Raw genomic sequence first — 24,977 nt, 5'->3', positions numbered from 1 at the left:
AATGCAACTGATTTTTGTATGTTGATTTTGTATCCTGCAACTTTACTGTATTCGTTTATTACTTCTAAAAGTTTTCTGGTGGATTCTTTAGGGTTTTCTATATATAAAATCATGTCATCTGCAAATAGTGACAGTTTCACTTCTTCCTTTCCAATTTGGATCCCTTTTATTTCTTTCTCTTGCCTGATTGCTCTGGCTAGGACTTCCAGTACTATGTTAAGTAGGAGTGGTGACAGTGGGCATCCTTGTCTGGTTCCTGTTCTTAGAGGGATAGGTTTCAGGTTTTCACCATTGAGGATGATATTAGCTATGGGTTTGTCATATATGGTCTTTATTATGTTGAGGTACTTTCCTTCTATACCCATTTTATTCAGAGTGTTTATCATAAATGGATGCTGTATCTTGTCAAATGCTTTCTCTGCATCTATTGAGATGATCAAGTGATTTTTATTCTTCATTTTATTAATGTGGTGTATCACGTTGATTGATTTGCGAATGTTAAACCATCCCTGCATACCTGGAATAAATCCCACTTGATCATGGTGTATAATCTTTTTAAAGTATTGTTGTATGCGATTTGCTAGTATTTTGCTGAGGATTTTTGCATCGATGTTCATCAGTGATATTGGCCTGTAATTTTCTTTTTTTGTGTTGTCCTTGTCTGGTTTTGGTATCAGGGTAATGTCGGCTTCATAGAATGAGTTAGGGAGCTTCCCCCCTTCCTCAATTTTTTGGAAGAGTTTGAGAAGGATAGGTATTAAGTCTTCTTTGAATGTTTGGTAGAATTCACCAGGGAAGCCATCTGGTCCTGGACTTTTATTTTGGGGGAGGTTTTTGATTACTGTTTCGATTTTCTTACTGGTGATTGGTCTATTAAAATTCTCTGCTGCTTCTCGATCCAGTTTTGGAAGGTTGTATGATTCTAAGAATTTATCCATTTCTTCCAGATTGTCGAATTGGTTGGCATATAGCTTTTCATAGTATTCTCTTATAATCTTTTGTATTTCTGAGGTGTCTGTTGTAACCTCTCCTGTTTCATTTCTGATTTTACTTATTTGTGCCTTCTCTCTTTTTTTCTTGGTGAGTCTAGCTAAAGGTTCGTCAACTTTGTTGATCTTTTCAAAGAACCAGCACTTGGTTTTATTAATTTTTTCTATTGTTTTTTGGTCTCTATTTCGTTTATTTCTGCTCTTATTTTTATTATTTCCCTTCTTCTACTGATTTTGTGCTTTGTTTGTTCTTCTTTTTCCAGTTCCTTTAGGTGCATTGTTAGATTGTTTATTTGAGATTTTCTTGTTTGTTGAGATAGGCCTGTATTGCTATAAACTTCCCTCTTAGAACCGCTTTTGCTGTATCCCATAAATTCTGGCATGTCGTATTTTCATTTTCATTTGTCTCTAGGTATTTTTTTTATTTCTTCTTTGATTTCTTCATTGACCCAGTCGTTGTTCAGTAGCATTTTGTTTAATCTCCACGTATTTGTGACTTTTCTGATTTTCTTCCTATAGTTGATTTCCAGTTTCATACCGTTGTGGTCAGAAAAGATGCTAGGTATTATTTCAATCTTCTTAAATTTATGGAGACTTGTTTTGTGACCTAGTATGTGATCAATCCTGGAGAATGTTCCATGAGCATTTGAAAAGAACGTGTATTGTTTGGTTTTTGGATGGAATGCTCTGTATATATCTACTAGGTCCATGTGTTCTAGTGTATCATTTAAGGCCAATGTTTCCTTATTGATCTTCTGTTTGGATGATCTATCTGTTGGTGTAAGTGGAGTGTTAAAATCCCATACTATTATTGTGTTACTCTCTATTTCTGTTTTTATGTCTGTTAGTAATTGCTTTATATATTTAGGTGCACCTATGTTGGGTGCGTAGATATTTACAAGTGTTATATCCTCTTGTTGGATTGTTCCCTTGATCATTATGTAATGCCCTTCTTTGTCTCTTTTTACAGTTTTTGTTTTAAAGTCTATTTTGTCTGATATGAGTACTGCTACCCCGGCTTTCTTTTCATTGCCATTTGCGTGGAGTATCTTTTTCCATCCCTTCACATTCAGTTTGTGAGTGTCTTTAGGTCTGAAGTGTGTCTCTTGTATGCAGTCTTGTTTTTTAATCCAATCAGCAACCCTATTCCTTTTAATTGGAGCATTTAGTCCATTGACGTTTAAAGTAGCTATTGATAAGTATGTACTTACTGCCATTTTTTAACTTTTTTTCTCAGTGTTTTAGTAGTCCTTCTCTGTTCCTTTCTTCTTCTATATAGAATTGATGGTCTCTTTAGTTTGACCTCTGTCTGAAAGCTATACTCTTTAACTCCCCTCTTCCCTCCTTTTATGTTTTTGATATCATATCTAACCTCTTTTTGTGCATTTGTATACATTACCCTCTTATCATGGGGATAGATAATTTTTCCTATTTGTGGTCTCCTCTTTTCCCCTTAAATCAGTCCCTTTAACATTTCTTGTAGCACTGGTTTCTTGGTGACAAACTCCTTTAATTTTTGCTTGTCTGGGAAATTTTTGATCTCTCCTTCCATTTTGAATGATAACCTTCCTGGGTAGAGTATTCTTGGCTGTAAGTTTTTTCCTTTTAGCACTTTAAATATATCGTGCCATTCTCTTCTAGACTGTAAGGTTTCTGCTGAGAAGTCAGCTGATAGCCTTATGGGGTTTCCTTTGTATGTAACTTGACTTTCTCTTGCAGCTTTTAGGATTCTCTCTTTATCTTTAATTCTGGGCGTTTTGATTATGATGCGTCTTGGTGTGGGCCTCTTTGGGTTTATCTTGTTTGGGCTGTCTGTGCTTCCTGTACCTGCATGTCTGTTTCCTTCCTTAGGTTAGGGAAGTTTTCATCTATTATTTCTTGAAATAGATTCTCTGCCCCTTTGTCTTGCTCTTCTCATTCCGGGACACCTATAACACGGACGTTAGTGCACTTGATGTTGTCCCAGAGGTCCCTTAGACTGTCCTCACTCTTTTTAATTCTTTTCTCTTTTACCTGTTCAGCTTGGGCAACTTCTTCTAGTCTTTCGTCCAGCTCACAGATCCATTCTTCTGTATCCTCTACTCTGCTTTTGAGTCCCTTTAGTGAATTTTTCATTTCCAGTATTATATTCTTCATTTCTGATTGGTTCTTTTTTATATCTTCCATTTCTTTGTTGACATTCTCACTGAGTTCATCTATTCTTCTCCCCATGTCAGGGAGCATCCTTAACACTCTTAGTTTGAACTCTCTGTCAGGTAGGTTGCTCATTTCTGTTTCACCTAGTTCTTTTTCTGGGGTTTTGTCCTGTTCCCTTACTTGGAATGTATTCCTTTGCCTCCTCATTTTGCCTCTTTTCCTGTGCTTGTGTCTATGTATTAGGTAGGTCAGTTACATCTCCTGCTCTTGGATAGGTGACCTTATGTAAGTGATGGCTTAGGAGGCCTGCAGTGTGCTTCCCTCAGTTCTCAGTGTTCCAGGGGTGACCCCTATGTGGGCTATGTGTGTCCTTCTGTTGTGGCCTGTTTGCTCTCCCTGTAGGCACCCGGGGAGGCCGAGTTATGCTCCTGGCCAGCTGTTGTAATGCTCAGCTGCTTGTAGTTGTTGTGGGCCCTTCAGTCTCTTTATCATGTGTGGGGAGCCCCAGCACAGTTGGCTGCAAGTTCTAATACCACATTCGTGTTGCAGTATTTCTTTTAAGTGAGTAGGCCCCCAGTGTTAGGCTCAGGGCCTTACAATTTCTATAAGCCTCCAGCCTTTAGGTCTCTTGTCAGCTCTCTGAGGATTGCAGCTGGGTGGGGCTGGCCTCAGGCACAGGAGCACCCAATTGTTTCAGGCTTTGGAAGGTGGGGCAAACCCCCTATGTGGGTCTTTGAGAAGCACAAGTCTTCTGCATCTGACAAGCCCTGCCACCCACAGGTCCACACACACAATCAACACAGTCCTACCCCGTGTGAGCGCCCGGACCTCCCGAAGCGGACCCAGTCTCTCCACGGCGGGAGCCCCACACACTCCACCACTGCCCCACACTCTCCACCCACTCCTTGTGCACGCCCTGCCCCACTGAAGTCGTCTCAGTTGTCAAGCTGCAGAGAATCCAGTCACCAATCTATGCAGGCCCACAAGTTGCCTGAGGGCTTGTTGTTGGGTGGGGCCAGTCTCTAGGGTGGGCTGCCTGCCCTGGCTGAGCTGGATTAAATCGGTGCTCTAGCAGGTGGGGCAGACCCTGGGCTAGCAGGCCTCAGGGAGAACTCCAATGGCGTCTGTGTCAGCACGCCCACACCAGGCCACAACAATGGCTGCCGCCAATGTCCCAGTCCCTGGAGAGGTCTCACTTCTCACTGAGATGCACTCAGGGCCTATTAGGTGAGTCTCTTTTCACCAAAGCACTGTGCACCTTTCTTTCTCGTGATTTTAGGTTGCTTTCTGAAACGGGTGAGTTTGTGCGTGGGCACTTTAAGAGCCAGTTTTAATTTCTTTGTGAACCAGATTTTCTGGGGGTACTCCCCAATGTTTTGGTAGCAGGTAAAGTCAGATATTATGCCACTCGTCTCGATTGTGCTGGGTCCACAAAATGCCCACAGCGGGGGCGCTCCCCAGCTCAGGGCCCCGCGCCTCCAGGGTGGGCTGCGTACCTTTGGGCGGCTCCCGGGAGGCCGTGAGGCGCTGCAGCTTGTGAAGGCAGCATTTTTCCTCTCCAGAAGGGAGTTTCTGCCTCTTCTACCTCGATTAGGATTGTCCGTTGTTGCAGGAGTTCTTCTTAGCCAGTTTTCAGTTCTGACTCAGGGATAATTTTTCCACAAGTAGTTGTAAATTGGCTGTGTCCGTGGGAGGAGGTGAGTTCAGAGTCTGCCTATGCCGCCATCTTGACTTCCTCTCCTCCATCATTTCTTTTTATGGTTTTCTTTTTTCTGCAGAAATTCTCCATCTGCTTATATGTGTTGTTCACCTTTTCTATTATATCTTTTAACACATTTGTTATCATTATGTTTTAGACTATGCCAGCTAATTCCATAATCTATGTCTTTGGATCCGATTCTATTGACAAATTTTTCTCTTGGTAATGGATCACATTTTCTTTGCTTATCTCTTTAATTTTTAAGATTTCATTCTGCACATTCTGTAAAAGAACAATTAAATAGATAACATTTGCTCCTGAAAAGGGTAGGAAGCTGAATCAAACATGTCTGTAATTGGGCTGAATCTGGGCTTTGTTGCAGCTTTAATTAAATTCAGTTCAGCACTGGCTCTAAGTACTTTGACAGCAGGATCAAGACTTTCCCTTCAGTGAGGCTTAAAATCTGAGGATTGGTAAGGTTCTAAGCATTTCTCTAGGCTTTATAAGTCAGCAGCCAGCTACCTGAGCCTCAGGAGATCTCTCTTCATCCTGCTACAATTGGAACAGGCTTTGATTTGCTGCTGCCCTGCATTCAATAAAAGCTTGTTATGCCTTAGGGACTCTCTCTCAGCTACCTGCACTACCCCAAGCCTTCAGTAGGGCCCTGCCATGTACTCAATAAATGTTCCATGCACATTGGGGGTACTTATTCAACCCTCCTGTTCTACCTCAGCCCTTGGTACTGCTACCATGCACTCAGGGAAGGTCTCAAGAGAAATATTTGGTAGGTAGATGTGGATTCACTCTGTGACTAGGAATCCTCAGAATTCCAAACCATCATGTCAGCCCACACAAGGGATGAAAGTTTAAAAGACATTTGGGTACAACATCTTACCATATACTGGGGTTAAGAGAAATGAGCCAGGGATAAAAGTAGCCATAGTCTCTTCTCTTCAAGGAAGGGCTTGACTCTTACTGGAATTTAGGTCTTTTAGGTTTCCTTGTGTTCTCAGTTCTAAATCGCTTTTAAAAATACCTATGATTATGTTACTTATCTGAACTGTTCTCACTTTTAGAGTGGGACAGTGGTCTCCTGCAACTTACTGCATCCCAACTGATGAAGTGGCCATTTGATGCTTTGTTGGTGTCTAGGATGTGGATGTGAATAAATCATCCTTGTGGTGGGAAAGAAATAAATGCATATTTCAATTGTTATCTGGGTAAATTTTAATTTCATTCAGTTTTACACACCATTGAAAATAAAATTGTCTTTGCTACCTAACATGTGTCCATTTCTAAGGGTTTCCACATAAAGTGATGCAGATGGTGTACTGTCCAATGCTTCCTAGCCAAGGGGACAAGAGGGGGTTCAACAACTTCAGCTTTTTTTCCAGTTTACCTTCTCAAAGGAGAATCTGTTCTTAATTCATACAATGACTCCATTTACAAAGGCTAGCAATGGCCCCAGTATTACTGCCCCCAGTGGATAAATAAATTCCTGCCCCTAAATAATAAAATAAATATGCACTTCGTTTCTCTCTCCTACATTTGTCTGTTTCTTATTAATACAAGAATGTAAATTGTGGTGCACAAATTAATGACAGTGTTCAGCCTACCTTTACTATCCCATTTCCTGCACCAATATAGACTTCCTCTCTCAAGTGATTAAAGTTCCCCAAACTCAAAAATGAAATGGAAAATGCCTGAAAGACTATGGCATAAATTTTTTAAAAACTGGAGACGTTTTTACTCGATGTTAATATTTATCTTTTCCTTCAGACAGAAATTTTCTGCTGATTTTCTTGATCGTGATGTATCTCATACACTTTGTTTACTAAAAAAGACACAAAAGTGGGCATTATTGCTATTTGCAAGAATATTGCCTAAATTACCTAGAATAATCTGTCATACACCAAGGCCAGATACTGAAAAGATAAAATTGGCAAAGGTACAGAGAGGACCTCAGCTACTAACAGACAAGTCACTGACCCCTTTAGGAAGTTTTATGCAACATAGTAGAAGCGGCCTTTTCAAAACGGTTCTTTTTTAATAAACTTTCTGACAACTGCTTTGCAATCTCATGCCTCCAAATGAATATGAGTTTATCTGTATGTACATATTGTTTTGGGTATGAATCCAAATAGCTATGAAATAAAACTTGATCCAAATTTTTCACTTAAGTTCGTTTATGTGTCTGTGTACAAACACACTATATGAAAGCCTGTAATTCATTTATTTAATTGGTTCTATCAAAAAAATATGTATGGAGTTCTTACAATTTCTTTATTCACTGTTGTCTTCCCAGTACCTAAATAATTGCCTGGCACAATGTCCCCATTATTACATTCTAGTGAAGAGTATGGAAAAATAAATGAATATCATTTCTAGAAGGGATAAATGTGATAACTGTATAATTTAGTATTTAAATCAGAACATTTTTGAGAGTAATTAATAATTCCATCAGGAAAGCAGACATCAACCAGGACTTCCTGGGAATAAAGAAGACATAAGGTTAATTTAGTGAAAAGTTCTATGAAGAAAATAAGTCAAGGGCCAGCCCTGTGGCTTAGCGGTTAGGTGCACGCGCTCCGCTATTGGCCGCCCGGGTTCGGATCCCGGGCATGCACCGTCGCACCGCTTCTCCGGCCATGCTGAGGCCGTGTCCCACGTGCAGCAACTGGAAGGATGTGCAGCTATGACAGACAGCTATCTACTGTGGCTTTGGGGGGAAAAATAAATAAATAAATAAAATTAAAAAAAAAAAGAAAATAAGTCAAGGTTATGGCTTGGAATTGAGATTAAATGGGACAGAGTCTAAATGGGTAGGGGGATCAACATTCAATAGGGGCTCAGGGAAAGCCCTGCTGAAGGGTTGGCATTTGATCCTAGATCAGAATGATGAGAAAGAGTCACTAATCAAAGAGTGGGCTAGAAGTAATTCAGATAGGAATTTGCACCTTTGCAGGTGCAAAGGTCCTGGAGAGGAAATGAATGTTCAAGAAATAGAAAGAAACAACATGGCTGCCACCAAATGAAAGAAATCGAAAGAAACAGGAGATGAAGTCAGAGAAGGAGGCGAGAGCAAGTCCATGCCACATTCTGCTGTCCTGTAGACCCTGGTGAGGAGTTGGCAATTTACTCCAAATGAAACAGGAACTCGTTGAGGATCTAAATGACAGAGAAAGGTTCTCATCTAATTAAGGGAAATATTCATGAAAGGTGTGTGCTAATGTAGTGTTCTTAATCAGTCTAATCATATTAATACACTAACTTGCTGTTTCAAGAAATGTCAAGATGAGGAGATTTTGTTCCCTAAAATGAATTCTTTTACAAGGTGAATAATGCCTTACCTTTTGCAAAAGTCTTCATATGGTGGTTATATGGAAGTACATTTTTATTTATTTTCTGTGTGTAAAGCATTGTGCTGGACAATTCTAAGGTTTTGGAAGGACTTCGAGGGGTTGTTTAGGCTTCTAGGTCCTGTATAAGTTCAGGGGAGAGTGGGGTGAATGACAGCAAGGGAGATGTTGTTGCATCTAAGTGGAATCAGAACCAGTAAAAATTTCACAGGTCCAAAAGCATTTTGCTTGGTAATAGAAAGGCCTGCATTAAGTCCAAAAAATCAATTGCAGGACACAGTAGAATACACATGGCTTGACAACAGTTAGCATCAGTCAAAACCCTCAACTTTTCTGGCAGTAAGTTCAGTATGTGATAACATTCCTTAAATGTTAATGCCCTCTTAGAATGCAGGCATAGATGTGTCTTTCCCAAATTAGGAGAAAAGGTCACGCACTCTATTTTGCTCGGACCACATCTGGAGTAAAGACTAATTAGAAAACCAGAGTAGTGAGAAGACTGGAAATCATCCCACTGGGGAAAAGGTGAACGAAAGTGGCTCTGTTTTGAACTCAGGAAGAGAAGGTGATCAGAAATTGGATTTTTGGCTTCAAATTCAGACAGGGCAGCCATGATTGTTACACTTTTCTGAATTGCCCTAAGCCAGTCTTGGCACACTTAACCGGAAGGTCACCTGTGAGTCTTCAGCTTCGTCATATGTCCTGCAATATTATTTCAGGTTAAAATGCTATAAATGTGCTTCCATAAGGCAGCTTCTCAAAAGTGCATTATCTATAGATGGAAATGACTGGGAAAGGAAGCTTAGGGAATGGAAGTACCTTTAGAAGGAAAGTCAATGGGCCAGTGCCCTACCTTTAGTCTGAGCAGTCATGTTATGACCAGCACTCTTCACTTCTAAAACGATGTTAGTGGGACACAGGGTGTACAGTAAAAGAATAGTCCCATGAGGAAGTATCCGGGTTCATAGCAACCACTAGGAATCTTCTCAGTATCTCCCTTATGAGCTGCTCCTTAAAGACGGTGCCCAAGAGAAACAGTGGGTCACCCAGCTATCAAGAATTCTGAGAGACACTGAGAAACATAAGGAAAATGATAATGAAATAAAACTAATAACAATAGCAGCTACCAAATAGTTTTTAATGTGAGGCATTGAGCTAAGAGCTTTATGCTATCACTTATCCTCACGAAAATCTGTAAGTCGCTGCTATGATTATACCATTTTACACATAAGGAATGTGAGGCGGTGGTTAATGACACATCTGTTAAGTAGGGTGATGAAAATTTAGAATCTGGGCTGTCTGGCACCAAAGGCTGAACTCCTAACCAGTACAAAATGGAGCTTCCATTCAGACTGAGGAGGGACAGCTGAGGACAGAAATCACGTGGACTAGAACAGCTGCTGAGAGCTTCACTTGGACTTCAATGACAGGCCACTGCGAACCTAAGCATCCAGGTGTCTTTTTCTGCCATTGCAATATCTTCACTCTAAGGCCAAAAGGGATTTTTAATCATTTCATATTTCACACTTCTTTCTAAGGAAACAAATATAAGAATTTCCCACCAGAGAAATCCTCGTGGATTCAGAAGCCCAGAGATACTAGCTAGGACTTAATTCAATCACAACAGTCCTTAGAGGATTACACAGGACAGCTCAAAAGCAAAGCTCAAAATTCATTTTTATTAAAAAAATATTTTATTTATATTTGATAACATCTATCAAACTGGTAGTTTCTAAGATGTAAAGCTCTATCTTTAATAATATGGTCTCAGCTGGATTTGAAATCAACATCGAAAATCTAAGTAGACAGGGGCTGGCCCCGTGGCATAGTGGTTAAGTTCGCGCACTCCACTTCGGTGGCCCGGGGTTTGCAGGGTCGGATCCCAGGTGGGGACCTACACACCACTTATCAAGCCATGCTGTGGCGGGCGTTCCACATATAAAGTAGAGGAAGATGGGCACGGATGTTAGCCCAGGGCCAGTCTTTCTCGGCAAAAAAAAGAGAAGGATTGGCACTGGTTGGTAGCTCAGGGCTAATCTTCCTCTCACACACACACACACACAAAAATATATATATATATGTAGACAAACTTCCAGTTATAAGATTAACAAGGGACCTGATGTATAGCATAGTGATTATACTATAGCTAATAATACTGTATCCTGTATTGCACTTTGCTAAGAGAGCAAATCTTAGACATTACACCACAAAAAATAAATGGTAATTATGTGATGGGATGGAGGTGTTAGCTAACACTACGGTCGTGCTCATTTTGCAATATATAGATGTATCAAATCGACACACCACATGCCTTAAACTTACACAATGTTATGTGTCAATTATATCTCAATAAAGCTGGGGAATAAATAAATAAATAAAATATATATGGAGAGAAAAGAAAGCCTGCAAGAAGTTATAACCAAAAAATGTTTGAGTAGGTGCTAATTATGAAAAAATACAAAAAGGATAATAGGCATTCCATATTCTGGGGCAATGATTAAGCTTTAAAAATAGTACTTAGGTGGAAAGCGTGTATTTTCTAGAAATGTCTGAAAGGGCGTCTCCCATTCTAGCCGCTCTTGGAGACCCTGGCTGCTCCCACACGGAGGGGTGTGGCCCGCCTTGCTCCCCTTGAACCTGGGTGGGCTTGCGACTCATTTGGCAGCGGTAGACCCACCCATAAGCCAAGGATGCCATGGAAGCTTTGGTAGCTTTTCTGCAGTGACAGATAACTGGAACTGTGGGTATTATTCTCATTCCACAGATGTTACCGAGGACACACAATTTTATTAGATGCCAGATTACAGATCAGATCTGTTGATACTTAATCCAACATTATTTCCATGACAGCCTCCACTGCCATCAGAAATCATGGCAACTGATTCCTCCCATGTTTACCACTGAATTAACTGGATTTTAAATTAAGCTGCCTGATTGTTTGGGCAATATATTCTCTTTTCACACTTTGTTGGCCGTATGTGAATTTTATGCAATGAAAATCCATTATAAAAAGGGGGATTAAAAAAACGTATCATTGCCTTAGTTCTTCCATACATTTTCCCCAAAAGATATCCATGTCAGCAGTTCATAATAATGTTCCATTTCGCCTTTATCATAGTTCCAATTAGTAGTTATTAATTTTTTAAAAGCAAGAAATTATCCTCTCACTTTTTGAAATGGAAGAAATGGGAAGGAACTTCAAGATTGAAAATGACCTTGATGGAAGACATTAAATAGGATATGAAAAGGCTAGACTTCAGCAAATGTAATTTAGAGAAAACTGCTGACCAAAATGTGCCATTTCTCTCTGTTGATTTCTTTCTTTCTTCATCCTCTGTTTAGGAAAAGGAGGAAAAACTGGAATAGGAGACACAGAGGTTTAAAAGGAGGGCTAGCTTTAAGCAAAGTTAAGCAGTGGTTTGTTATGACAGTTAGGTGAATATGCCAGCAGAGGAAAAGCAGAGAAAATGGCCAAAAAATGAGAAGAAAAGCAATAGGCCCAGAATAAAAGGTGAGAAACTTCAACCCTATGTTTTGTCTTTTTATTTATAATAATTACATACCAAAAAGTGTATATACATACATACATATATGTATACAGTCTGTATACATATATATACATATACAACTGTATATGCACTCACACAGACACACACACAGTAGAATTTTAGAGCTGAATTAGCTCTTTAAGTTTCCTTTGAATCCCTTCACTTGATGAATGAGGACACTGGGCCTGGAGATAATTTTAATCACACTGCTGTTCAGGGGTAATAAGAGGAGAAGCCCTCATTCTCAGACTGATGGTCTTTCTGCTTCACCACTGTCTGGCCGAGTGCATTTTACTAGGAAATGCTCTAGCCCTGCTTCCCACTCTGGCAAGGGGCCGTGGGCGACCTGGGCACAGGATGCCATCTCCTGAGGTGGGGCTCTGGGCTGCCTCAGGTCCTGTTAATGACCTACTGTTGTTCTTACCACATCGGAGAGGGTCCTGTCTGTGTGTTTCTTTTTCTGCACCAGAACTGGCACAGTGTCCAGCACAGGAGGAGCTCCATAAGTGCTTGCTTAGTGAGTTAAGAAACGTAAGAAAGATCTGTCATCTATATTACTGGATATTGGACTGAATATTTGGCACCAAGTAATGGTGGAGGAACAAAGTTACAGCTGAGACTGAGCTGCTTCAGTTGCAGCCCATAAATATTACCCTCTACCCTGGTGGCCTCACTGTGTCTCTAGCTCTGAGCCTTTCCACATGCATTTTGAGGGGAAGAGTGAAACTTAGTGATAATAGAAATAAGAATGTTCAATGGGGCCGGCCCGGTGGCACAAGCAGTTAAGTGCGCGCACTCTGCTGCGGCGGCCCGGGGTTCGCCGGTTCGGATCCCAGGCGTGCCCTGACGCACTGCTTGGCAAACCATGCTGTGGCGGCGTCCTATATAAAGTAGAGGAAGATGGGCATGGATGTTAGCCCAGGGCCAGTCTTCCTCAGCGAAAAGAGGAGGATTGGCAGATGTTAGCACAGGGCTGGTCTTCCGTACAAAAAAAAAAAAGAATGTTCGGGTGCTGCAGCTCCCGCAGCAACAAGAAAACCTCACCCTTGAAAATTGCTAAAGGAATTTGTAGTTCCCTGAGGACACATAAACATAAGGAGAATATGTTTAGGTAGAGTATATTTTTTAAAACATAAGAAAACAGATATCCTGCTATTTCCTCCAGTTGGGTATGTGTCAAAAAGATGGATATTAGGCTAAAACCCAAATCTAACCTGCACGTCTCTCAGTTGCTTAGCCACGTCTTCATTACATACCCAAACAGACAGCTTGGAGGGAAAAGAGACATCACAGAAACTCCACACACACAGAAAAGCCACAAGGAGATTCTGAATTTTCTTTTAAAAGTCATTGCATTTTTTCCTGAATCCTCTTTGCATTATATTTACACTTGTAATTAACATGTTATAATGTGCACTTTGTTGGAGAAGATGGGAAAATGTTTTTCCCAAATCCAATATATTAAATTTAACATTTTCTATCTAGTTATTGCAGGAAAAAAATATTACTTATAACAACCTGCATCATATCAAATTAATGGATCCTGCAACATCTCCAAGCAGGAGAAAAAAAATCCTTTAGGGAGAAAGCAGAGGTGTAAAAGTGTGATGGAATAGCCACCATGATTACATTTCCAGGAGAAAACATTTCATTTTCTTTAGGTCAATAGAAGCAAGATTATGCATTTCTAGGAGTAATGAATCTCTTTCCCACCTGCCAGATGCTTGTCTAAACAGGGTAAATTTTCTTTCCTACCTGAAGCTCACAGTCACACGGCCATGTAATTAGGCCGGGAGAAATGCCCCAATGGATCAGAGACACTGCAGAGTGGGCCATTAGGCAGAAATTAGCAAGTCCCTGGGTCCGGAATGCCAGCGGCTCAGCTCCACTGTTTTGCCTTCACCCTAACTTGCCACAGTCCTCTTCTTGTCTGTTTCCAGCCCATCAATCTATTTTAGCATTTATTTTCCAAGTCTGGGGTTATTCCTTAGGGCCTTGGTCATGAGCCCATGGCTACCTACTCTTGCATCTCTGAAGATGGCTACAAGAGACCGTTTGTACAAGATATCTTTTAATTAGATAATGTTCCACAATATCAATCTCATTCCTCAGCCTTGGCCATTCCTAGCTTCCCTTAAGGACAGTTAGCAAATCCTTTCTTCTCTTGAGTCAGACTTGCTCTCCGTGAACTTCTGACAACTCCAGCTATGTCATCATGTTGCTAAGGTGACTCATACGGCAGGAACTCCCTGTAACAGGAACTATTCAAGTTGAGGCTAAACTGCCATCTCCAGGGGTGCTGTAGAAAGCTTCTAAGAGTGGGAAATTCCTTGTATACACACCTCCAGAGATGGCCTACTTCTCATGCTGTGGTCCTGATTGTCTGTTATGAATCCATGTTTTATCTAAATCCTATTTCTATATTTCCTTCATGGCCACACTTAGGAGGCATAATATCCACATTGTTTTGTGGTCTGAGACAAAAAGTGACCCTTTAAGATGAGAAAGGAATTCAGAGTTTGGGGGACAGACGGTGTTCACCTCAGAGAATACCATGTGGAGAAGCTGACTCAAAGACTACACCCCAAATTTCCAGGGCCTCTCATGACCTCCCCAGCACACCCCACAGATTACCCTCACCTTCGAGCTTACAGTCCAGAGAAGTCAGGGAAGCTCTGAGAAGTTCAGGGAAGGCACATTATGGACCAGTGGAGATATCTAGCATCAAGCAAGCAGCCTCCCCTCGCTGGGTCTCAGAGACCTTCTGTGGAACAGATCACAGAAGAGGAAATTAAGTCTTCCTCCAGCTCCAACTGCTTTGATCAGAGGATAATGAGGTCTGTGCCTCTGCGACTAGCCTGGCTGGAACTTTTCAAGCCCAAAGCACAGTCAAGCGGTTTTACTAAAGGCACACCTCTGGAAGACTCTCAATGTTAGTACCTAATTTAAGGAGTGAGCTGTGTCATTAATTTCTGAAACTGTTCTGGTGCATCAAGTTTCTCTTGATTAGCATGGTCTTTCTTTTTTTTTTTTTTTTTTTTTAATTCATTCCACACAATATTTCTTTATTTTTGGAAGAAGATTGGCCCTGAGCTGACATCTGTTGCCAATCTTCCTCCTTTTTTCCCTTTTTTCTCCCCAAAGCCCCAGTAGATAGTTGCATGTCATAGATGTACATCCTTCTAGTTGCTCTATGTGGGACGCCGCCTCAGCATGGCTAGATGAGTGGTACGTATGTCCACACCCAGGATCCAAACTGGCGAACCCGGGCCACTGAAGCTGAGCATGCAAACCTAACCGCTATGCCACTGGGCCAGCCCCAAGCGTGGTCCTTCTTTACCTGTAATTTCACTTGACACGTGAATGTTAGCTCATTCTTACCTGCTGCAGGGTGTTGACACACAAACCTCAGGCAGACACAAGGACTCCCACCCCAGGGAACTCGCAGGCTTCCATTCTTTCAACACACCCTTCCCATGTGCTCCCTTAAAGGCAGCGTCTGTGGTGCTGAAATAGAGAACAACATGGATAAGGCTTGGTTCCCACTTTCCAGGACCTCACGGTGTAGGAGACGAGACTGTCACTGAGAAAGGACAGGGTAACACCACAAATATTAAATGCCCTTTGGAAGAGTTAACAATCCGGCCACTCCTCCATGAGTCCAAGAACTAGTTGTCAGGATTGTAAAACACAAGATGGAGTTAACTTTTATTTTCAAAGGAGAATTTTAACCCCACTCTACTCCCTAGTTTCATTTCATGGGATGGCTTATTCCCACCAAACAATGCTCCTCATTTTGCTTACTCTGTTCCCTATAAAACACCTAGAGTACTCTTTCCCATTCAATCAAGTGAAATCTAGCCTTCTTTGGAAGTCTATTCAATATACCTATAAATAACTTCTATAAAATTAGTCATCCTTACTTCAGCACGTATTGCTTTTCCTTCCCTTCAATTTATATAACACTTAATAAATGTAATATAATATAACACTTCATTACAAAGGTTGTTTATGGTTCCCTATTTTATAGCAAGAATATGAAATTTGGATCAGAGATCCTGGGATAATGTCCCTATTGATTACTAAGCTGAGTTGTTCAATATCTGAACTTTAGTTTTCCCACTTTTAAAATGGTAATGATAATAGCTACTTCAAATGAGCATTTAATTTATTTACTCAATCATTATTGAATCTTCCTTTTTTCCAGTCAGCATCCTGATTCCTGAGGATGCAGTCTCTTCTTTTAATGAACTCAGGTAAACAATAATAAAAATAGTGTGTGAAAGGCTTCCAGATTCAGTTCCAAGATGTAAGGAGCTTCCGAGTTATCACTTTTGTCCTTACAAGAGAAATCTGTCCATACTGAAAATCAGTGATTTTCATTGGACTCATTAGAGAACTGAAGTGGCAGGAAACGCCTCCTTCCCCCAGTTCTGGAGAGAACAGGTGCATACAAAGAGTCACAGCTGAGATCTGTTACCTGGAGCAGAAGTCTCTGGAGCCATATAGTGGTGGAACACCTAAGTAGTGATTTTGGTGAATTGCTGGAGGCTGAGTGTTATTGGTCAGTGTAAGAAACTCCTTTGGGCTACAGTGTGGAGGAAGGTGCAGCCATACTTCCATGGGCTTTACCTCCAGGAACCTCAACATGCTCTCATGGTGAAAAATGCCTGAGAAAGATGCCTTCAGGGTTCTGATGGGGGGAGAGGAGTGAACATTGCAAAATATGCCCAGAGTGGTCTCCACCACAAAAGCCCGCTCACCAGGGGAAAAGACTTTGTCAGACCTTTATCCCAGCGGGTTGATGGGTATCCTTCCCACTCCAACCCCCTCTTGCCTTCTTTCTCACCTAATAGAGAAAAAAAATGTAATTGGAATACCAGAGGAGAAGAAAGAAGTGAGCAGAAGAAATATTTGAAGTAATATGGCATAAAGCTTTCCAAAATTAATGATAATCACCAAACCACTGTTCCTGGAAACTCAAAAAATCACAAAGCAGAGTAATTACACTCAAACTGGTAAAATGACGACTCCAGTGGACTGTGGCAAGTTCCATATATAAAATGCAATGCTTAAAGCAACCACTGAAAACCTATACAAATAGATACACTCAAAAACACTACAGATTAATCAAAATGAAATTCTAAAAAACGTTCAAGTAACCCATAGGAAGGCAGGAAAATGAAAACAGAAAAGGAAAAACAAAGAGAACAAACAAAAGTAAAATGACAAGCTTAAGCCTTTACATATCAATAATTACTTAGATGTAAATGGTCTAAATAAATCAATTAAAAGAAAGAAGTTGGCAAAGTGGATTGACCTAAACATGACCTAACTATATGCTGTCTGCAAGAAACTCCTTTCAAATATAAAACAATAGGCAAGTTGAAAGAAAAAAAAAATGGTAAAAGATACACTACTCAAGCATTAATCAAAAGAAATCAGGAGTGGCTATATTAATATCAGATATTAGTATACTTTAGAGAAAACAAAACTAACAGAGACAGAAAGAGACATTTACAATGATAAAAAGGTCAATCCACCAAGAAGATATAGCAGTCCTAAATGTGTATGCACCTAACAACAGAACTGCAAAATATGTGAAGCAAAAACTGATAGATCTAGAAGGAGAAACAGACAAATCTACAATTATGGTTGGAGACTCCAACACCCACCTCTCAACAGTGGACAAAACTGGACAGAAAAGCAGGAAGGATATAGAAGAACTCAACAGCACCATCAGCCAGCAAGATCTAATCAGCATTTATATAACACTCCATTCAATAACAGTAGAATACACATTCTTTTCAAGTGCCCTCAAAAAACATATACTAAAATAGATCTTATCCTGAGCTGTGAAACAAACCTAAACAAAACTAGAAATGAACCATAGAGTATGTTTTCTGACCACAATGAAATCAAACTAGGGTAAAAAGAAAAAAAAGAAATAGACAGATAAAAGGAAAATCTCCAAATACTTGGAAACTAAACAACACACTTCTGAATAATCCACAGGTGAAAAGGAAGTCTCAAGGGAATTATTTAAAAATACATTGAACTGAAAGAAAATGAAAATGGAACAAATCAAAATTTGTGGGGCACAGCTAAAGCAGTGCTAGAGGGGACATTAATGGCACTAATGACTACATCAGAAAAGAGGAACAGTCTCAAATCAATAATATAATCTCCCACTTCAAACACCTAGAAAAAGAAGAGCAAAATAAGCCCAAAGCAAGCAAAGGAAGGACATAATAATTATAAGAGCAAAAACCAGTGCAATTCAGAACAGGAAAACAATAGAGAAAATAAATGAAACAAAAAGCCTGTAACACGGCGGAGCCAACAGTAGCCCCTCCATTGGTGAGAACGCACAGTGGTGCGGCCACTTCTGAAGACAAGTTGGCAGCTTCGTATGAAACTAGATACAGTCTTGCCATATGATTCAGCAGTGGCTCTTCTAGGTATTTACCCAACTGATTTGAAAACTTACGTCCACACGAAAACCTGCATGAGGATGTTTATAGCAGACGTTCATTCATAACCATCAAAAACCGGAAGCAACCAAGATGCCCTTCAAGAGGTGAACTGATAAACTTTGCCACATCTACTATAGAATATGATTCACTGACAGAAAGAAACGAGCTATCAAGCTAGGAAAAGACAGATGAATCTTAAATGTAGATTGCTAGGCAATAGAAGCTGGTCTGAAAAGGCTATATGGTGTAAGCTTCCATTTATGTGACATTTTGGAAAAGACAAAGACACAGACAATGTAGATTAGTGATTGCCAGGGGCTCAGGTTGAAAAAATGAAGCATGGGAGACTTTTTAGGGTGGTAAAACTGTTCTGAATGATACTATAATAGTGCATGTAATATGCACTTTTCAAAACTCACAGACAAAACAAAGAGGGAAGATTAATGTATATAAAAAAATTTTTTTAATATTTTAAGAGGTTTCCCAGGATGGAATGCAGAATATGACAAAAGAACCTGTATTACAAATGAATGGATCAACCTCACTGAAGGAGTTGGGGGGAAGATGTGGACTAAGTTAACTTTGGAAATAAGTGGAGTTTGTAAGACTGAAGGCAAAATTAACTGTGCAGAAGCACTGTACTTTAGTTGATAAAGCTCTTCCCCTGGGGTTACAGGTTAACAATTCTGAAATCACTATACACGTATACTGGTATTAAACATGTAAGCAAATGGATGGTGGATGGTGGGAATCACATTTATTACTGTTGTTACTGTTGGAGTGAGATCTTACAGATAAGTTAGGAAGAAGGTAAAATGATCAATGTGGTAATGGATTAGGATTGGGGACATCAGTATGAATTTGTGTTTAGCTTAGTATAGAAACAGATGGTTACATATAGAAATATGTATAGTATGTGTATATACTTGGGTTAGTATAGACATGATATTTTTTGCTCTCTCAGATAAGAAGACCTAAAACAAATGACACTCCCATAGCAGTAAGCACAGTTGGCAGCGAGGTCTTGGCTTCTCATACCATTCTTGGTCTTCTCATACCAACGAAACCAGAGCTCCGTGGAGAAATGGCTGATTCTAGGATTGGCGCAGAAAATATACATGATAAGCCTGGTGCATCGTGTAATGCCAGAAAGTAATAAAGTGCTCAAAATAAAAATCCACGTTGATAGGGGTACGTCAAAGGGACACAAGAACCAACTACAAGAGCCCGAGTGGCCAAAGTTGGAAAATTTTGAACAAACTGACTAAAATAGTATGGCATTATAACTCAAAGTATGAAATAAATATCCGTAAGTTCATACTGATATAAATAAATGACTGAATAAATAAATAGCAGGGGAGAAGAGACATCTCCCATGCAGAAGAATTCCACATAATTTACATAGCTATATCCACCCTCAAGGGTGGCATCAGAGTTATACTACAGGTAAAGGAATAGGGTCCACGCTGGCCCAAGGGAACCAGGGTGGGACAACCAGAATTTAGTCTTACAGTCATACGCTCTTCCAAATCCAACTACTACTTTTCCAAAATTAGAACATCCTGTTTTAAATGAAGGAGTTGAAAAGGACGCTTGCATAATCCCAAAATCTGAGTCAGAGAACGCTTGCAGGTGAATTCTCCGTTGGCATCTTTAGGTGCATGCGGTACAAAGAGCTGGGCGAGCAAATGCATCTGCTGCTTGACACCAGGAATCCCTTCCTGGAATTCAGACACCTGCAAGAAAACCAGGAGCCTCTCTCCTGCTATGTCAAATGCAGTGCACATAAACAGAAAACCTCCTACCAACTTCCGGGAATGTAACTACAGCACAGAAAACACCTACACATAAGTAACGAAACTGTCAGGTCAGGAGGTAAAACACTAAAAACACTGCATTGTAATCACTCACACGACTGTTAACAGTTATTTTTTGACGCAGTGAAAGGCCTTTGTTAGCACCAGGACCATGTGAGACGCACGACGCCTTTGTTGACGCTCAGCATGCTTTTCACAGTGATTCCCACGTTCCACCAATTACGTGTGGAATACAACTTGAGACTTTCCCTGCTCTTCATTTTGCTAAAATATATATTGAGTTTTGGGACCATGAATGTATTTTTTCCTCTATAAGAATTGGCCAGAAAAACTCCTCAATAGTTAAGAGATATGTGTTCTTTGAAGTTTGTGCAATAAAATCAAAGGTAATAGACCAAACTACACACACACACACACACACATGCACACACACACATGCACACATGCACACACATGTTCTTCTAATTTATGAAAAAGGTGACATTACAGTGCAGTGGGGGAAAGGATAATGTGTTCAATGAGCAATGCTGGTATAATTTTATACCTATATGAAAAAAATATATTGACCCGATCACACAATAGAAAAAAAATCAATACCAGATGGATTGTATATCTAAATGGTTGTAACAAAAAAGCTTTTTAGAGGAAATCATAAAGAATATCTTCACAACCTCGGAATAGGCAAGATTTCTTAAAAAGGGCAAAAGAAGAACTAACCATAAAAGAAAAAAGTCATTAAGTAGATCATACTAAAATTAAGAACTCTATTCATTGAAAGACACCATCAAGAGAGGAAAAATGCAACCCACAGAATGGGGGAAGATAATTATAATAAAATATACTCAACAGAGGCCTAATATCCAGAATATGTAAAGAAGCTCTACAAATCAATAAGAAAAAGATAGAGAGCCTAATGAAAAAAGGGGCGAATGACTTGAGCAGACACTGTGCAAGGGAAGAGATCCAAATAGCCAATCAACATATAAAAATGTGCTCAACTTCACCAGTCAGCAAAATTCAATACCACAACAATCTTGCTAGAACTAAAATTAAAAATATTTAGAATACTAAGTAACAGTTAAAAGTGTAGAGCAAACAAAAATCTCAAGTTTTGCAGTTTATAGTGTAAATTGTTACAACCACTTTGGAAAACTGTTTGGCATTATCTACTAAAACTAAACATATGCATACCTTATGACCCAGCAATTCTGCTCCTAGGTATATACCCAACAGAAAGGCATGCATGTGTTCATCAAAAGATATGTGCCAGAATGTTCATAGCAGCATTATTCATAATAGCTCCAAACTAGAAAGTCCCTGAATGCCTATCAACTGTAGAATGTATAAATAAATTATGCTATGTGTTCACCCAGTGGAATACCCTACAGTAACAAGAATATCCAGTCTTCAAAAACATGTAATAATAGAGTTGAATCTCACAAAGATAATGTTGAGTAAAAATCTAAAACGCAAAAGAATACATAAATATGGTTCCATTTGTATAAATTACAAAGACGAATAAAGTAATTTATGCTCTCAGAAATGAGAACAGCAGTTATCTTTCGAGACAGTAGTTTCTGAAAGGTTGCATGTTGGAGATTTCCAGAGTGGCAGAAATGTATGTTTCTTCTTCTGAGTACTGCTTACATGTGTGGTTGTGTTCCATATGTGAAAATTCATCAAGCTGGCCATTTATAATATATACAGTATATATATGTGTGTGTATATACATAGATGTATATAGCACACAGATACATGTAGATACACACACATAGATCTACACATACATACATATATAACGTTTCCATAAAAATTAAAGGAAAACATTTTAAAGCCTGTTGATCAGCTTGTTCGGAATGTATTATTATTCCTCAGTGGAAACTAGAGAGGCTACATGCTTAAGATGAAATGCTCTAAAACCTGCAGAAACCCAAAAGCTTGGGCACCAGCTTTCAAACCCGTCAATGGTTGCCCACTGCCCGTAAGCAAAGTCCAAACCTTTCGCGTCTCATACGGGCCCTTTCTGGTCTGGCTCCTTCTGCCCCTTACCCCTCTCTGCTCCCTGCTGCAGCGCTACAGAATGGTCTGAGGCTCCTCATCAGCCCAGCTCAGCCTCCTGGGCACAGCTCGGTGTCTCCCACCCCATGCCTCTCCCTGTCTCCCTGTCTCCCTGTCTCCGGCCCCTCCCGGCTCCCTCACCACCTCAGCCTGCCCTCTGCCCACACCTAGCTTCCCTCTCCCTGTCCTTCCTCCATCCACCTCTCTCTTCCCCCTCAGAATTTCTGTCTCTCTCTCCCACCCTCCCACTTTCTTGGCTTTGGGGTGATTTCCCCCTGCGTGAAATTTCCTTCAGGCATTTCCCCCTTTGACACTCAACAGTTTTCTAATTCCTGGTTCTACTTACATTTATTAGGGGGCATGCTACTCCAAGGAAAGCTTTCTTTTCTCCGCATGTATTTGTTTATTCACTTATATCTATATGAATTTTTTCCTGCTGTAAATGGAATGTTACAATCTGTTACTATGTTTATTTGTTTTGTTGATCATATTGTCCCAGGTTTGGCCAATGGGAGCCCTTCAGATTGGCGTCTGTGTCACTTGACAAGTCCCCATCATTCTCTGAGCAGGCTCTTGCTTTCCGGCACAATAAGATGCTCTGGTCTCCTCTTCTGCTTCTCCTGGCCCCAGCCCTGGATTCCTACATTTCTCCAAGGAGCCTGGTTCTTTCTAGCAGGGAATGGTGTGCTCATTGTTGGCTAGGATTTGTGGCTCTCATGCCCTCCCAAGGGTGACACCAATACCTTCCGTTCCAGTCCAGCACTGCAGGGCTCCCTCCAGCAATCTCCTTCCATGTGTGTAACTACCTCCTTGACAATGGTAAACCTGGCTCCTGTTGTCCTCCCTAGACTTGCTTGACGAAGCCACATGTCCTGGATGAGCAATATGCCAGCACCACGACATGTCTGAGCTGGGGACCTCCTCACCCCCTTGGGCTCCAATACCCCATCCTAGGATGTGGAAAACAGTGCAGGGAGGAGGGGAGAAGAAGATAAAGGAGACAGAACTAGAAGGTTTTGAAACAACAAAAAAACCTCCCAAATTGCCCCCGAAAAGAGAGAAGTTGAAATTAAGAAGGGGCGCGAGCTGGAGGAGGTGAGCCCGCAGGACGCCCCGGCCCCATGCTTTGTCGAGAAGGTGGGCTTTGACAGGCTCTTCTCCATCAGGGCTGTGCTGCAGCTCAGCTCCGTGTTGATGGTGCTCAGGGCAGGCCACCCCAAGATGTGCCACTCTGGTATGTGGATTATTTCGAGCTGAAGACAATAAAGACTCAGAAAACTCAGGAAGAACATTTGAGTTTCCCCTCCCAAACTGCCTAAAGAATTTAACATAAAAGATCTGTTTCAGGAAGGAGTTACTATCATGATGGCTGTAATATAACGTAAAATAGATGTTACAATAGGAAAGGCACCAAGCCCCTCTTATCAAAAATTCTGTCTCTTCCCGGCCACATTCTCTAGGTGGCCCTGCTAGGAGTTGCCAGACAAACATTTACATTTATAAGGGAAATCTCCATTTGTAAAGGTATCTCCCTCTCTGTACTGGGAAGAGGGGGGATGACCTCATCTCTAAAAACTTATCAATGTGAAGGGTGAGGCCTTAAATCTGCGTAAAAACCTTACTCTTGTTTACTGTGCTTTTCTGGTAATCTCCCATAACTGACACCCCATCCCCAACATCCCCCTTTGTCTTTAGCTGAAGATAGTATTTAAGACGAGAATCTCTGCCATTGTGTGGAGAAACTCAGTTTCCCTGGTTTCTCCCATGTATACACGTTATTAAACTTGGTATTATTTTCTCCTGCTAACCTGTCTTGTTAATTATTTGGCCAGCCATAAGAACCTTAAGGGAAAGGGCAGAAGAGGATTCTCCCTCTTCCCCTACAGTGTTCTGTGTTTATGCACAGAAACAAGTACTGCTGGGCTGCTCATCCTCATCTAAAGTAAACATCCAGTTACAAAGAAAATCCAGGATTCGCATCTATGTCATTGAGGCTCATCCCTCTAGTCCACCCCTGCAGTTCTCCAGCTGCCCTTCACAACTAAATCTGTCTTTAAAAAGTGGTGAAACCAATCCTGCTGATAAATTTACTTCTGTTTTGTAAAGCAAAGGGCAGGGTTGAGAAGCCCCAGCTTCCTCCTTTTCTAAGTGTGTAACCTGACAGGTCTTGCCAAATGGAGGCTTGAGAGAGTGACCCGTATTAGAAGATGCAGGACTACCCGGGGATCGGTACATGACCTCTGACCCTGCAGGCATGCTGACCAGAAAGACTTAATCCTACTGTGTGCGGAGCTGACAAATATAAAAGAAATCATTAGAGGAGAGTCTTTGGACCCTAAATATTGTGATGCGAACTGCAGAAGAGATAAGAGAACAGATATCTCTGATAATTGTACAAAGGGAAGGATTCTTGGAAGAGCAAAGGACAACAGATGTCCCACCTGTGTACAAGTATCTGGGCTCCGAAGGACTAAGGCAGATGTTTTCCTGCTGACACAGAGAAGGCGTTCGGAGATGCAGCAGCCTTATTTCTAAAAGATATTCCAAGGATGATGGCTGCCAGCAATTTCAGAGAGGTTGGAACAAGGAGATTTAATCTAATTATAATTATTCTAACTTTTTATTGAAGTGTAATGCACACATGCAAGATTGCACATGTCTTTCTGAGGTGTGGAACTCAACAATTGGTTGATTTATAAAATCTGCATTCACCTGGGAAAATTTTTCTTTGCTTCCCCAGCCTTCAACTTGGCCGTTCTGGTCCCTCTTGTCATAACTCACTGCATCACGCACAACATATCCTGGAACTGTTCTCAAGAAAACAGAGGCTAAAAATGCTTGCTTATTGTTAAAAACAAAAAAAGTGAGAGGCTGGTAAGTATCAGGGTGCGATGT

Source organism: Ceratotherium simum, chromosome 1 (genome assembly GCF_057802395.1).
Source record: "Ceratotherium simum simum isolate JZ-2026a chromosome 1, ASM5780239v1, whole genome shotgun sequence".
Classification (NCBI taxonomy): domain Eukaryota; kingdom Metazoa; phylum Chordata; class Mammalia; order Perissodactyla; family Rhinocerotidae; genus Ceratotherium; species Ceratotherium simum.
Note: the sequence above shows the minus strand (reverse complement) of the source record.